The sequence below is a fragment of the Lipotes vexillifer genome, unplaced genomic scaffold (assembly GCF_000442215.2).
Source record: "Lipotes vexillifer unplaced genomic scaffold, Lipotes_vexillifer_v1.1 scaffold977, whole genome shotgun sequence".
Classification (NCBI taxonomy): domain Eukaryota; kingdom Metazoa; phylum Chordata; class Mammalia; order Artiodactyla; family Lipotidae; genus Lipotes; species Lipotes vexillifer.
Genome location: NW_006783088.1, coordinates 3,584,067 through 3,597,139, shown reverse-complemented (window position 1 = coordinate 3,597,139; position 13,073 = coordinate 3,584,067). Strand labels below are relative to the sequence as shown.

Below are 13,073 nucleotides of genomic sequence, written 5' to 3'. Positions count from 1 at the left end.
ATTCCTGATCTATCTCCCCTGAGCACAAAAAGGGTGAGGAGGAACCATCACCTTAAAACCCTCTAACAGCAAAAATTACAACATGCTTTGCATATAGATTAAATAAAGAAAATAAGCAGCACCAAGATTTTTGTGGGCTTTTTAGTATCAGGTCCTGATAAGCTAACGGCATCTGTTCCTTTCAGAAAAAGAATTCTGCTCTGGGGGGTGGGAGGGGGAGTAAACAAATACTAAACAGGATAATTCAAGTTACAAAGTTTGGTCTTCATGAAATGATGATTTCAATGATTTGCACATATCCAACTCTATCGAGTGATAATTGCTTTTTAAGATAGCCTCAAAAATGCTGCAGCAACAAGCCAAATACAACCACTTGTACTTAACATGCATGCTGCATACTCCACAATGTTACGTCATATCAGGCACAGAGAAGACGCTTACCAAGCTATCCTGCGTTCTATAAACTGCCTGACAACAACAGAAAAAGCCACTGCCATCTCCACAGTGGGAGCAGGAGCTCAGGGTAGGCCAGCCTTTTCCCTTTGGACAACTCTGAAGAAAACAAATAAGGCCTATATTTTTGTCTTTTAAGCTAACCTCTCTCAAGGCCTTTACTCTCGACCATTCAGCCTTCACAGAAAGAAAGGCTGTTTCTTTAAAATTAAAAAGCTGTAAAAGATCGCTCCAACTTAAAAGCCCCACACCTTGTACCAACGGACCTCCAGGTGTCCCCATGGCTACCTCTTCTGCAGAAGAACAGTCTATCTCCACTGCTAGTCTCCAGGTGGGTGTGCCCACCGGGGGAAAGAAGAGGACCGTGGGAAGAAACACAAATTATATTTTTAAATCTCATCCTTTTAAAAATTTCTAATTTCCTGTATGTTTTATAACATACACAAAATACTAGGTTCAGTAAATTATATCTAAGTATACATTTACTGGGGGCCATAATATTTAAAAGTTTGGATACTACAGGTTAAGAAGACCAAAACCAGAATAAGGTCGGAAAAGTAGGCTCTGCTATTAACTTACTCAAATTCTTGTCTCTGCCTCAGTTTTACCGTTCTCAGTTTTACCGTCCATGACATGAACTGAGCCCTTTGTACACTTATAAAATTATCATGAGAAATAATAAAATACTGTCTAGGGCATGGTCTGAGCCACACAAAATGAAAAGCACACATGAATGCTACCAACAAGAAATAACCTTAACATGGCTTGTTAAAACTAGTTAACTGCTACACCCTACCAGATCCAATTCTTAGAATTTTAAGGCCATGCTTTATCACTTCACTAAATACGGGTCTAAAGAAGTATAAATTACCTTAGATAGGAGCGCATTATAGAATTAGAATTCTTTTTTTAAACTTCTATAATGAAAAACTTATTACCTATGAAATAAATTTTTTTAATTTAAAAATTACAAAGGTGAATTATGAATAACCACCTTATCAACAAGTCAAAACTCTCAAAGCCAGAATGAAAAGATATTTAATGCAGATTATAATGTCTTGAGTATGTTTTTTTTAATACACGTAACACCAGAAAAATGAATTATTGGCACTCAATATTATCGGCACTTCCAATAATTTACCTTTTTTTTCCCTTTTTTTACTGCTTTAAAAAATGCTGGGTTACCAAGTATAGCATTTGAAGGTGGCTGAGTAAGTGGGGATAGGGATGAAGGTGAGTTCCACCAACACTACTCATATAAAGAACTAATTCCTGGGCAGGATATCTGGATGCCCATTAAACACTACTGGTCTGAGCTGCTATTAATTAAAACAGCACACGCATTTTCTTGGTTTTAAAACTCTACTTTACTGTGAAAATGTTGAATGAATCCCTCCTAACAACCAGGAAGAGAGACTACCAGTTTAAAAAAAAAAAGTTATCTGAAACCACAACTGATCTCTTTATAAATAACTACCAGAATAAACTAGCAGAATTTAATTCTGAAATGATACTTTCTAAATTAGTTGTGCAGCACAGAAAACAATGTTGTCATTTTACATCAGTTAAGACTTTAAAATTTTTTAAATAACAATTGCCATTTCTAAGGCATTAGGTGCAAGTAAAAAGAACTTAAAATGCTTTTTGCCCCAAAGGTAATAATCAGTCTAGGGCATTAGGTTTATAATCTTAATATACAAATCTTACCCACCTCTCTCCTTCCAACCTCACTCCCATTTTCCACCTGAGCCTTATGTTCAAAAACAAGCAAGTTTTTAAAATAGCCACCTGAAAAAAGTAAACTTCAAGAGAGTATTATGGTATAATTCTACTTATTTTGAAAATTCGTATACATTATACATACTTAAATGCACAGGAAAATTTTTAAGTAGGTGAGAATGGGATAACTTTAGTCTTCGACTTTACACATATCTATATTGCAAGTATTACTTTTATAACTCCGATGCTCTGCCTTTTAATATTTTTAAAGTATTAAAATAACATTAAATATTAAAAGAAAGGACACTTACCATCAAACGCTCTAAAATTAGTTCTTAAATAAGAACTAATTGAAATAGCCAATGTAATCTATCTGCACCTACTAAAAAAATGTATAAAATAACCTATCATGCTCCCGTGCCCAAATTCCAACCTTTAAGAAATAGGTATTAGACCCCACTCCACAGTAGGCGCTGTGCTTGGCAATGGGCATACAATGATGGACAGGACATACACTATCCCAAATGCCTTCATTTCCAATCCATTCCAGTGATTACTACTTCCAAAACATTCAGCCTAACCCAACCAAAATCAGATGAAACATTCTTAAAATGATATGTCATAGCTGTGGCCATTTCAGTAGACTGAAAAACTTCTTTAGTAATTCACTTGCTAGGTTTCTATGGGAATTGCACAGTTTAGTACAGCATTATAGACACTTAAGAGGAGGAGCTCTGGAATCAAACCTGGGCTTGAGGTAAGATTGTATGATTTGCTACCTATGTTATCCCAGGGAAGCCTTCATTTCCTCATCTGTCAAATGGGAGTAGAATAATAACAGTAAATGCTCAGAATATTGCTGTGAGGATTAAAATTAAATGAGATCCTTTATGTAAAAAGGCTTAGTACTAAACATAATAAACACTCAGCAAATGTTAATTATTATTAATAATATTATAATAGATAACTTTAAAATACAAAAACTGTTCACAACTTGCCAAATACTGAAAGTCTTATACCTATGCCATTTCTCTAAGAATATGTATATTTGTGTATGCTTGTATATTAACACATAAAAATATTTTTCAACATAAAAACCCATAATTGAAACTTTTCATTACTGTAACACACCAGTGCATTTGTGATATTTTTATATATATGATATATACACACAAAGGCATCAGCGCATGTTGTCAAGAACTACACTGTAAACACATGCTAAGAACTTGTCTGTTGGCCATGGTGGGAGGGTGGGGGGATCTAGATCACCAATTATGATTCTAACTCATATATTTAATTTTTTTTAAATATTAACATTGTTAACACAATATAGACAAATATCTTAAAATCCAGCCATCTATTAGTGATTAAAAACTCAATTTATATGTATTGATACTTCTTTAGTCTATAAAGTACATTCATGAGTATTATCTCATCTAATCCTTTCAGCAGCATAGTGAAGCAGGCTTTTACCTTTATCCCCATTTTACTACAGTACTAGGAAAACTAAAGCCCAGCTAGGATGAATTTCTCAAATGCATAGCTAGTGACAGGACTGGTCTTAAAGCCAGGTCCTCTGACACCATCACAACCATTTCATTTACACTGGTCTCAGACATTTCATTTAAAAAAAGACAGAAGACTGTGCTCAATAATTTAGGTGTGTCAGAGAACTCTACAGATAATTACACATGGCTGCCCAGTTTTACTCTCCTTGTTTCCTCTCCTTATTTCTAACTATAGTATTTCAGGAATCACACAAGTGTGCACACTATAAAATGTAGAACAGAATTCATCCAAACTTCCTGTACTGGCCAATTAATACCAGAGACCATTTTCTCCCTTACATTTAGCCCTTTGAATTTAACATCTTTGTGACCACTGATTAATTTCATTTTAATATTACATCTTGAAAAGACGAGTTAACATGAAGTTAAAAAAACCATTCATAATGTGGAAGAATATCAGACCAGATACCATAAATTTATGACACAGCTAAAAAATCTATCTCATGTCTAGTATACAAACATTAACAAGTTTTAGTTCACGTTTGTGATGAAAAAAAGGTTAGTATTATTATAGTGGAATGGGTTGTTGTATAAACAAGTACTTAAATAATTACTACTAAAGGCAGAGTTTTCTTAAGTAAACACAGCAGCCCTCAGTAATAACATTTGAGGAACTCTGCCTGAATAGAGACTGGTGAAGCAGATAAGACAGACACTTCCCTGATTCTACATACACTCAAACTAAGGCACACAAACCACAACTTATGCTTACATTTTTCAGTATTCCCAGGTGTCCCTTTCCCTTCTCAAAAAGCTAAAAGCCATGCAGATAAAAATATCCTTGAACAATCTCAAGAGCCTAAAAGAAGTTAGTGTCCTAAAAGAGAAAAATAATATGAAGACTTATGATTTCTTTGAACCTAACATTTTAAGTACAACCCACAGACCTGAAACTACATTTTCTTTCTGGGGCTGCTCACTGGCCTCCAATACATCAGTCCTATAACACTGTGAACTGTGGTGACAGACTGGTTCATGCTTCTAAACACAACAGAATTTTTCCAAGGTTACATACACTGTGACACGAGGAACATTTTTGCAGCATCTTATTTGCATTAATCAACGAGTTTGGATGTTCTAACAGTGCAAACATTATTAACAAAGAAACTTTCATTATCTTTTGAACTCTCCAAAGTCAACCAAAGGCCATGGCACAGTGGCAAAGAGTACTGAATAGGCAGAGCTGAATCCTGGTGAAAATTCTGCTACTGGCTGGTTGTCTGACTTCAGGCATCTATCACTGAGGGAGAAACTGAGGTGCAAAGACATTTTAAGTACAGCAAAAAATTCTAGGGAATTGCCACATCATTACCATAGGCCCAAAATCTCAAGGCCTTGTTAGAACATCCTGGGTTTCTGATCAAGTAATAATGTAAAAAGAGAGTTAAAAATGTAAAGCATAATATTTTTTAAAATAACAATAACCACTACTACTGCTACTATTGCTAACTCTATAAACATTTACTGAGCCTTCATTATGGGCCAGGAACTGTGATAATCACTTTCACAGATTTTAACGTTTAATCCCCGCAACAACACTGACAGTAGTTAATAAAGTGAAAGTATTAGAACCCTCAAAAGGACAGAAATTTTAAGTTTACAAATGAAAATATAAACAAATTATTAAAGAAACCTTCCCTTTTTCTCTACCTTCCAGCCTATACCTTTGAGTATTAAATTTACACTAAAATCACATTTATTTTCAGGAGTCTGTCTTCCATTTAAGGAATACTGAGATTCAAGATGTTGACAATCATTACAGAAGAATAAAAAACTCTGAGCTTAAATACTGGCACCAAAAAAACCCTTCGGTCCAACTTTACTGAATAATTGTCCCCATTCAAAGAAAAGAGAACAGCATACATATCCGGCCCCGCAATAATAGTCTTCTAATTCTAATGCCCACACTAGCAATCAGTTAATGCTGTAATTATAGGGACCTATATCATCACAGACAAAAAAAATTTACAATTGCAAAGTCAAGTTTTGACTATGTATACATACGTACGCTATTTTACATGTAAATCTTACAGTAACTGACTTAAAAAAACAGCAAACTCATCTAAGGTAAACTAATACACTAGGGTGTTTCTGAAGACTCACTTTAGAATATCAGCAGCGTAATAACCATGATACTAGCAATCAAACTTTACTTAGCAGAAAGTTCTTAGAGGCTTGGGAAGCTGTGTATAAAATGGAGTAGACAGGAGAGAAGGGTTCCCTGTGCTGTTTAAATCAACTACAGGTCCCAGCATGCAATGCTCTATTCTGGAGTTAGGCAAAAAACCGCAATGCATCTTGGGACTTGTAGTAAGTAAACCACTTCCCCCTATCACAGTAAGTTTCAAGAAACTGAAGGATCTAGCACAATCTGACTAGATCTTACTATCAGGGCCTAGTCAAATCCAGATAAAATTTGGTTGTTCTCTGCCCTAGCACAGATTCTTTGGCATATTCTGGAAAAAGTATCAATTAACATTTAGATCAACATTTTCACATTAGAAAAACCTTATACAGGATAAGCATATAAAAGAAATCCTTAAAAAGCAAAAAGATGCGTTACAATTTTTAAATTATATTTAAAGACACAATTTTTAAAACAATTTTTTAAAGTCTGATCAGTTTCAAAGCTTTCTATTCCCCACCCCCAAAAAAGATTTAATTGTTTTACCAGCTTTTCTCTTAACACTCTTACAAGTTATGGTTTTATGAATAATTTTTCTTGAAGGAAATTCTCATGGAACACATTTTCAGCTTTTCTCTTAACACTCTTTCAAGTTATGGTTTTATGAATAATTTTTCTTGAAGGAAATTCTCATAAGAACACATTTCCCGTACTTTAATATTGCCCATTAGGAAATGTATTCTTATAGTTATACACATACCACCATCACACACACACACACACACAGCAACAAAAAAACAAATAATACTTAAGTTCCTCTTTTGTCAAGTCCTTACTCAATATTTACCCCCTCCACTCCTCACCCTTCATTTCACACACACGTGTGAAAAGAACACTCAGGGGAAAAAAATTCCATTTCTCTCATCCACTGACGTCTTCCAAAAAAAAAAAATTTTGTTTTTAAGCAATCAATAACACGTCCAAACCCAAGTAGACAACTTTGAGCTGTAATTTATGTATATAGTTTCTACACACACCCCTATTTTCTGCAAGACTGAAGGAGGAGGCTGGGAAAGAACTAAGTGCAATCTGCATCAGGAGGCCTAACACAGGTGGTGGGTTATTTTCAGGCAACAGCACCTTCACAAACATGCAGTGGAATACAGTCCAAGAAATTCCTAACAAGGAAAGATAAGCTGGCACACAAATTTAACATAATCCAGCTAAAAATCACCTGCAGCACAAGCTACTACATTTCACCATAAAAGTGACAGGCTACTATAGGATCTGAAGCTTCATCAATACAACATACTGTCCATAAGGCCAGAGATAGCAGTTGCCATGGTTACTATCACCCACTTTTATCAGGAAATTATTGTCATTAACTCTGAAGTTTTGGGTACTTATTTAAAATTTAAAAAAACAAAAGTTTAGGGTTCTGACTGTTAATTGAATAAAAGAATCAACTACTGTTTAATACCTAAGTATGCTGCTTTAGAGATGCACATGGTTAACAATACTTGGATCTGCAGCAGAAAAAAATCAATTCCTTTCTGCTGCTCCTTCTCCTCAAGTACTGACAGTTTGTATTCTCAATGCAGCCAAAACAATAAAACAAAACCCATCCTTCTGGCTTCTGTGTTTAAGTTATTTTTCTCCCCTAGGCCCACAAACAGAGTCAAAATAAAGTCTAGATCATCAACCTGTTAGGCCCCATCCCTTTCCTATTTCCAAATTACCGGTTCACTTTTTTGTCTACTTTAGAAAGCAGAAAAAGATTTCCACAGATGATTCCAAAATATAGGAAAGAATAGTTTCCTTCAGTAGAGACCCGCTCACTATTTTTTATTTAGTAAGGGGTTGGGGGGTGTACAGTTTGCAGTGTATTGGAGGGAGAGAAGCAGAGAAGCATTCAAACTGCCAAACAAGTGTCCAGTGTAAGAAAGTTGCCTTAGAAAAGCCTAAAGGATGACTGAAACTCACATAATATTATCTCTAAAAGGGAAGAGTTCACCACCATCCCAGTTAAGACTCAATTGATAGACAAGCAATATAAAAGTTATTCTTAAAAGTCTATTTCAGCATTGTCACAAAAGATAACTGTTCAGAAATTCAATACACAAATACGATGATATGAAAGCCTACAAAACAGTGTGGCCACATATACACACAAATATACAAAGAAGGAAACATATGCTATTTAAGAAATAATTATCTACAATACTTTTAATGCAGTGTTAATATATTACCTCCTTAAAAATAAAACAAAACAAAACAAAACACCGCAAAGCAGCAAAAATACACAGCTGGTAAAGTTAAAGTGATCAAAATACACTGCTATGCTCCTAAAGAATACTTAGGGCCTACAAAAAAAGCCCATGTACAAAAGTTCTGAGAAGTCAACATAAATCATTAATATTTCCCATGACAAATTAATATGAAAATTCAAACAAGAAATCAGCTCTGAATATAGATATAAAGGAATTCTGTCAAAGGTTAGAGACCTAAAGCTTTAATCCCTTCCTTTTCTCCCTTTCCATACTAATTAAATACAAAAGACTTTGGCAATAAAATACTAAGGATACAAAATTTTAAAGCGCATTAATATAACCTTAATGTTAGTATTTCCTCAATAAAAGCTTTAGTATTCACTGTCTGCAGGATGAAAACGTTAATATTACCCTGAGAGGTTTCATTTTTATCTAAACAGTTAAATGTTTTTCTCACCCTTCACCGAAGCAAGTTTCTACATTTCATTTCTAATTGAGGTTATTTCATAAAGAGCAGTCAATTCTAAAACTCAGGGTACTCTATCTTTTGATATGCTCATAAACACAGGGACTCCCAATTATCTATATGTCATTTTACCTTAGTCCAAATAGGTAAGCAGAGTCTATTAAGAAGGCCAGAACTCAAAGTTCTGAGTTTTAAACTTCTGGGTTATTTTTACACAAAAAATATTTCAGTGCACTCCTCTAGATTTGAGTAGTCATTTCCTCACGCATCCCTCTAAATTAGAAAAACAAAAATGATACACACACATACCTAATACTAATGCATACAAATATGTCTTTTTCACTTTGAAACAAGTTTGAAAGGTTTAGTTAGTAAGAATTTTTCAGAATGTTAGCAGGATCAGTCAAAACAATCAAAATATTAACTGTGACATCTGTTACTCTGTGTGTTAATAAGAGTCTATAGAGGAATCCGGGAACTTAAATAATCACTAAATCACATCAATGGTGAAATGAACAAAAACTTTAACAGGGGATACACATTTCACAGGATCTGCAAAAGGAAAAATGATCTTTTTTTTGAATTAAGGGAAACTGCCTAGGCAGCATTTTTTAAACAAAGCTTCAAAACTGTAACAAAGAGCTTTTTGGTAACCACAGCAGTATTTAAAAAAAAATTCATAAAGTGTTCTGGGTGCACTTTTAATGCACTCATTTCCCAAATGATATGGAGAAAGTTAGTATTTTAAAGACAGAAGCTTCTGTCCATGTATTAATGAGCCACCTATCTCAACAACTTAACATCTGCATGGTTTCTGACAATTTACAAAGAACTTTCACATGTATTATCTCATTTGATCTTATTGAGAAAAAAGTACAGTATGATTCCTAAAAAACAAACAAAATTCAAGGCAGATTCATCAAATTTTCTACACATTCCCAAGTTTTTAAACTTTGTCATAAAACTTTACAAGCCACCACAGTAGCATGATATTTCCAGTGATAAATCAATTCACCTAACACTAACAGACTTTCAAAGGACATGTGCTATAAATGCTACAAAAATACTTTCATCTTTATGCAGTTATTGTTAAGTGTTACTAAGGGACGTATCAGCAATGACCCATACCCACAGACAGAACTTTACTTCTAGCTCAAGAATCTCAGTCTTTGGAGGCCAACTCAAATACATCAACCATGTGTATTTATAACGCTGAGTGCCTAAGAATTTATCTATTAGGATCACTGTCCATAGACTGGAGGAAAAAAACACAAAAAGTCTAAAAATTTTTCCATACAATATCTCCCTTTCCAATAGTTCAAGTACTCTATAGCCCACTTGTATTAACATTATAGGGGTGACCATAAAGCCTAAAGTCCCAAGTCATACCAACTACTTTTGTTTATAGCCATCCATTGCACATAATTTTAAAAAATGTGTTCAACACCCCACTCACCAATATGAGAATAACCCCTCTTCAAACTAAAATAATTCTAACAGCACTCTGTACCTCAGGGTAGCATCCTTAAGCTATCCACAATAAGCAATCTACTTTGTGTAATATTGTAAGCAGGTAAAAAGCAGTCAAAAATTTGTTTCAAATGGCAAATGGAACTTTTCAATGGACTTACTCAAAATCTTTCTGGAACTTTAAGGTGTTAATCCTGTTGCTTAGTTGATGCTAAGTAGAGCTGTAATAAGTAGCAAGACCCTCAAAATTCATAGATTTCATCTTGCTGCAGCACCTCCTGCTGGATAGCATTTAGAGTTCTTCATGTAAGCAGAAGAAGAGTATTTCTGACGCAGCTCTTTCCAGATGACTGAATGGGAAAAAGGATGGACCCTTCACAGCTAAAAGAAATAGGGCCCCATCCATCACTTATACCTCTTAAAAATAAAATCTGGCATAGGCAGGAGTCTTAATTTATTACTTTTCCAGTTCCATAAACACCCGCCTGAGTTCAAAGTGCAACATGTTTAAATAAAGCTTGCAAAATTAGCTAAAAACTATGTTAAAAAGCCTTCAGAAGCACTCAAGCAAAAGACTATTAAGACCATCCAAGCAATGCCAGTCATATTGCAAATACTATTATGTTAAGACAAGCAAAAGTATGACATAAAGAAAAACACCTGGAATATTTTTAACATGTTAGCCAAAAGTTTGTGTTTTGCAAATTTTCTGCACTATTACTATGCTATTCATTTAAGGATAGTTGTATATCTACAAAAGTTTTAAGTGCAGAAATTTTTTTCATAAACATAGCATAACTGCACACAAAAATTTCCTCTTTGCCATCAAAAGATGTGTCCTGAGATTTTAAAATGCATTCTTCAGACATTGTAAATGGCCCTTAATAAGCCAGTTTTGAGCCCACGATGTAGATTCCATATACAGAGACAGAAAAAAGAATAGAAAAGAACTTACCAAAATCAAAATGAATAATAGTATTTCCAGTAAAAATGTAGTAACAGTTTCCTACAAGGCTGTGAAACCAAGTAAATTGTGAAACTTAAAAAAAGGGGGGAGGGGGAGGGGGAGGGGGAGAGAGCTAGTCTTCAAAAACCAAAAGAAATTCTGACCTATTTATTTCCACTGCCCAAATGTGAGTGAACATCAGATGTAAACAAACAACATAAACACTGAAAAGTATACTCAGATGTCATAGCCCCAGTTTCAATCCCCTTACCAGGCCCTCAATGAAGCTACAGATGTTGGTGAATAACCTCTCTAAAAGGAGATATTCAAGCTCTGTGCCCTAAAGAACCCCTAAAAAGTGTGCCTATGAAAAGGTTTCCTAGAGTGCATAACTGCTTAAAAAAAAAAAATTTCATCAGCCCAAATTAATCTGTTTCTAATATTCAGCTATCAATTATTAATATATAAATGTTCTTCCTTCTCTAACGTCCTCACCTCAAGCATCTACATTCCTGACACCTACTATTAACAAAAATGCACAGCTCACACCCCAGTTATGGGGCAAATCTTTGCAATCCAAAACACAGTCACAAAGTTCACTGTCAAGGCCAGTGCTGAGGCCCGCATACGCCCGGACCTTAACTCACATTTGAAATTCTAGAAAGCCATACTTGCAGAGACATCATTTAAAAACAACACAATGTGGACGTGAAAAGTAAGATCCTCTACTTCAAGACCTAAACAAAGAATATTTCAACATATCACCGGAATATGATGACACCAGATTCACCAATAAAAACAAAACCTGCCTACCATTAGCAGCCGTACCCCTCAACAACTCAACTACTTAGAAATCACTCTCAGCACATCTGCACCCCACAACCGGCGTGTGGCCTTCTCCGGGGGTGCAAGTCACAAAGTTGAAAGGAGACATTCTTCCCCCGGTGCCCAATCTCGACATCAACCCCTCCCCTGCCAGGGCCACCTTGCTGCTACCCACCATCGCGAACGTGGTCAGGGGAAAAAAAGAAATCCTAACAGCACCGCTCAGCAGAATAAAGAGACCAAAGAGAGGATGACGAGAAGTGTTGGGAACTGCGTGCACGACTGGGCTGGACCAAACGGAAAGAGTCCCACTCCGCGCGCCCCTCCCCCCGGCGGGGGCGCGGGCGGGGGAGGGGCGGCTGCGGCCCCTTTTGGAGCGGCCTGGCGGCCCCGGCCAGCGCAGGGTCCCGGGGGCGCCCCGCGGCCGCGGGATGCGGGGGCGAGTGCGGGAGGACCGGCCCCGGGGTGAGGGGTGCTGGCACACTCTCCGGAATAACAAGTTGCAGAAGAAGAAGAATAAGCGGAATTTCCCCAACGCTGCTCCGGCCACCCAAGACAAATGCACCAACACACACACACACACACACACACACACACACACACACACACACTTGGGCCCAATACACTTTCTAACCCTTCATCTTACTTGTACTTAGAATGTTTGTAGGACAAATATTCTGCGTTTATATTATTGTAACTATGTAAATACATGTCATAACTGAGCCATGTAATATGTACTATAATGACTTTTCTCTTCTGCACAACCTTCTGTTTTCCCTGGAGATAATCGTTGCCTTTTGTCTGTTCATTTGCTTAGATTCCTATAAACATACCCTTAATGTTTTTTCATATACTCACCAGTCACGCAGCCCCAAACTCTCCTCCAACTGTGTAAACAGCCCCCCGCCGGGACAATGTGACGCCCCCTCCCCGCCACCCCCGGTGCGCCGCCTCTGTCACCCGCTCCGGCCCAGCACTCAGCGCCCAAGCTCCCGAAGCTGCTCATAAACTTACTTCCAATTTATCCTGGGGAGGGGTGGAGGGCAGAGGGGAGGAAGGGGGAGACAAGGTTTTTCCATTGTCTTTTTTTTATGGGGGGAGCAATAGGAAGGGCACGCAGGGGGGCGCCCCGAAGGGGAAGTTATTGCTCAAATCTCAAGTTGACTGAGGGGGTCCTGCCGAGAACACCCCCCCTTTCCCTCCTCCCTCCCACACACCCCTCCCCTCCCCC

The 13,073-nt window shown here is 36.8% G+C and overlaps 1 protein-coding gene across 2 annotated transcripts in view; it reads right to left on the bottom strand.

The window, feature by feature from the left end:
• The window catches only part of PHF21A (PHD finger protein 21A), a 193,639-nt gene that overhangs the window by 179,836 nt on the left and 730 nt on the right, over positions 1-13,073 (bottom strand). The gene's annotated exons all lie outside the window — the stretch shown is intronic.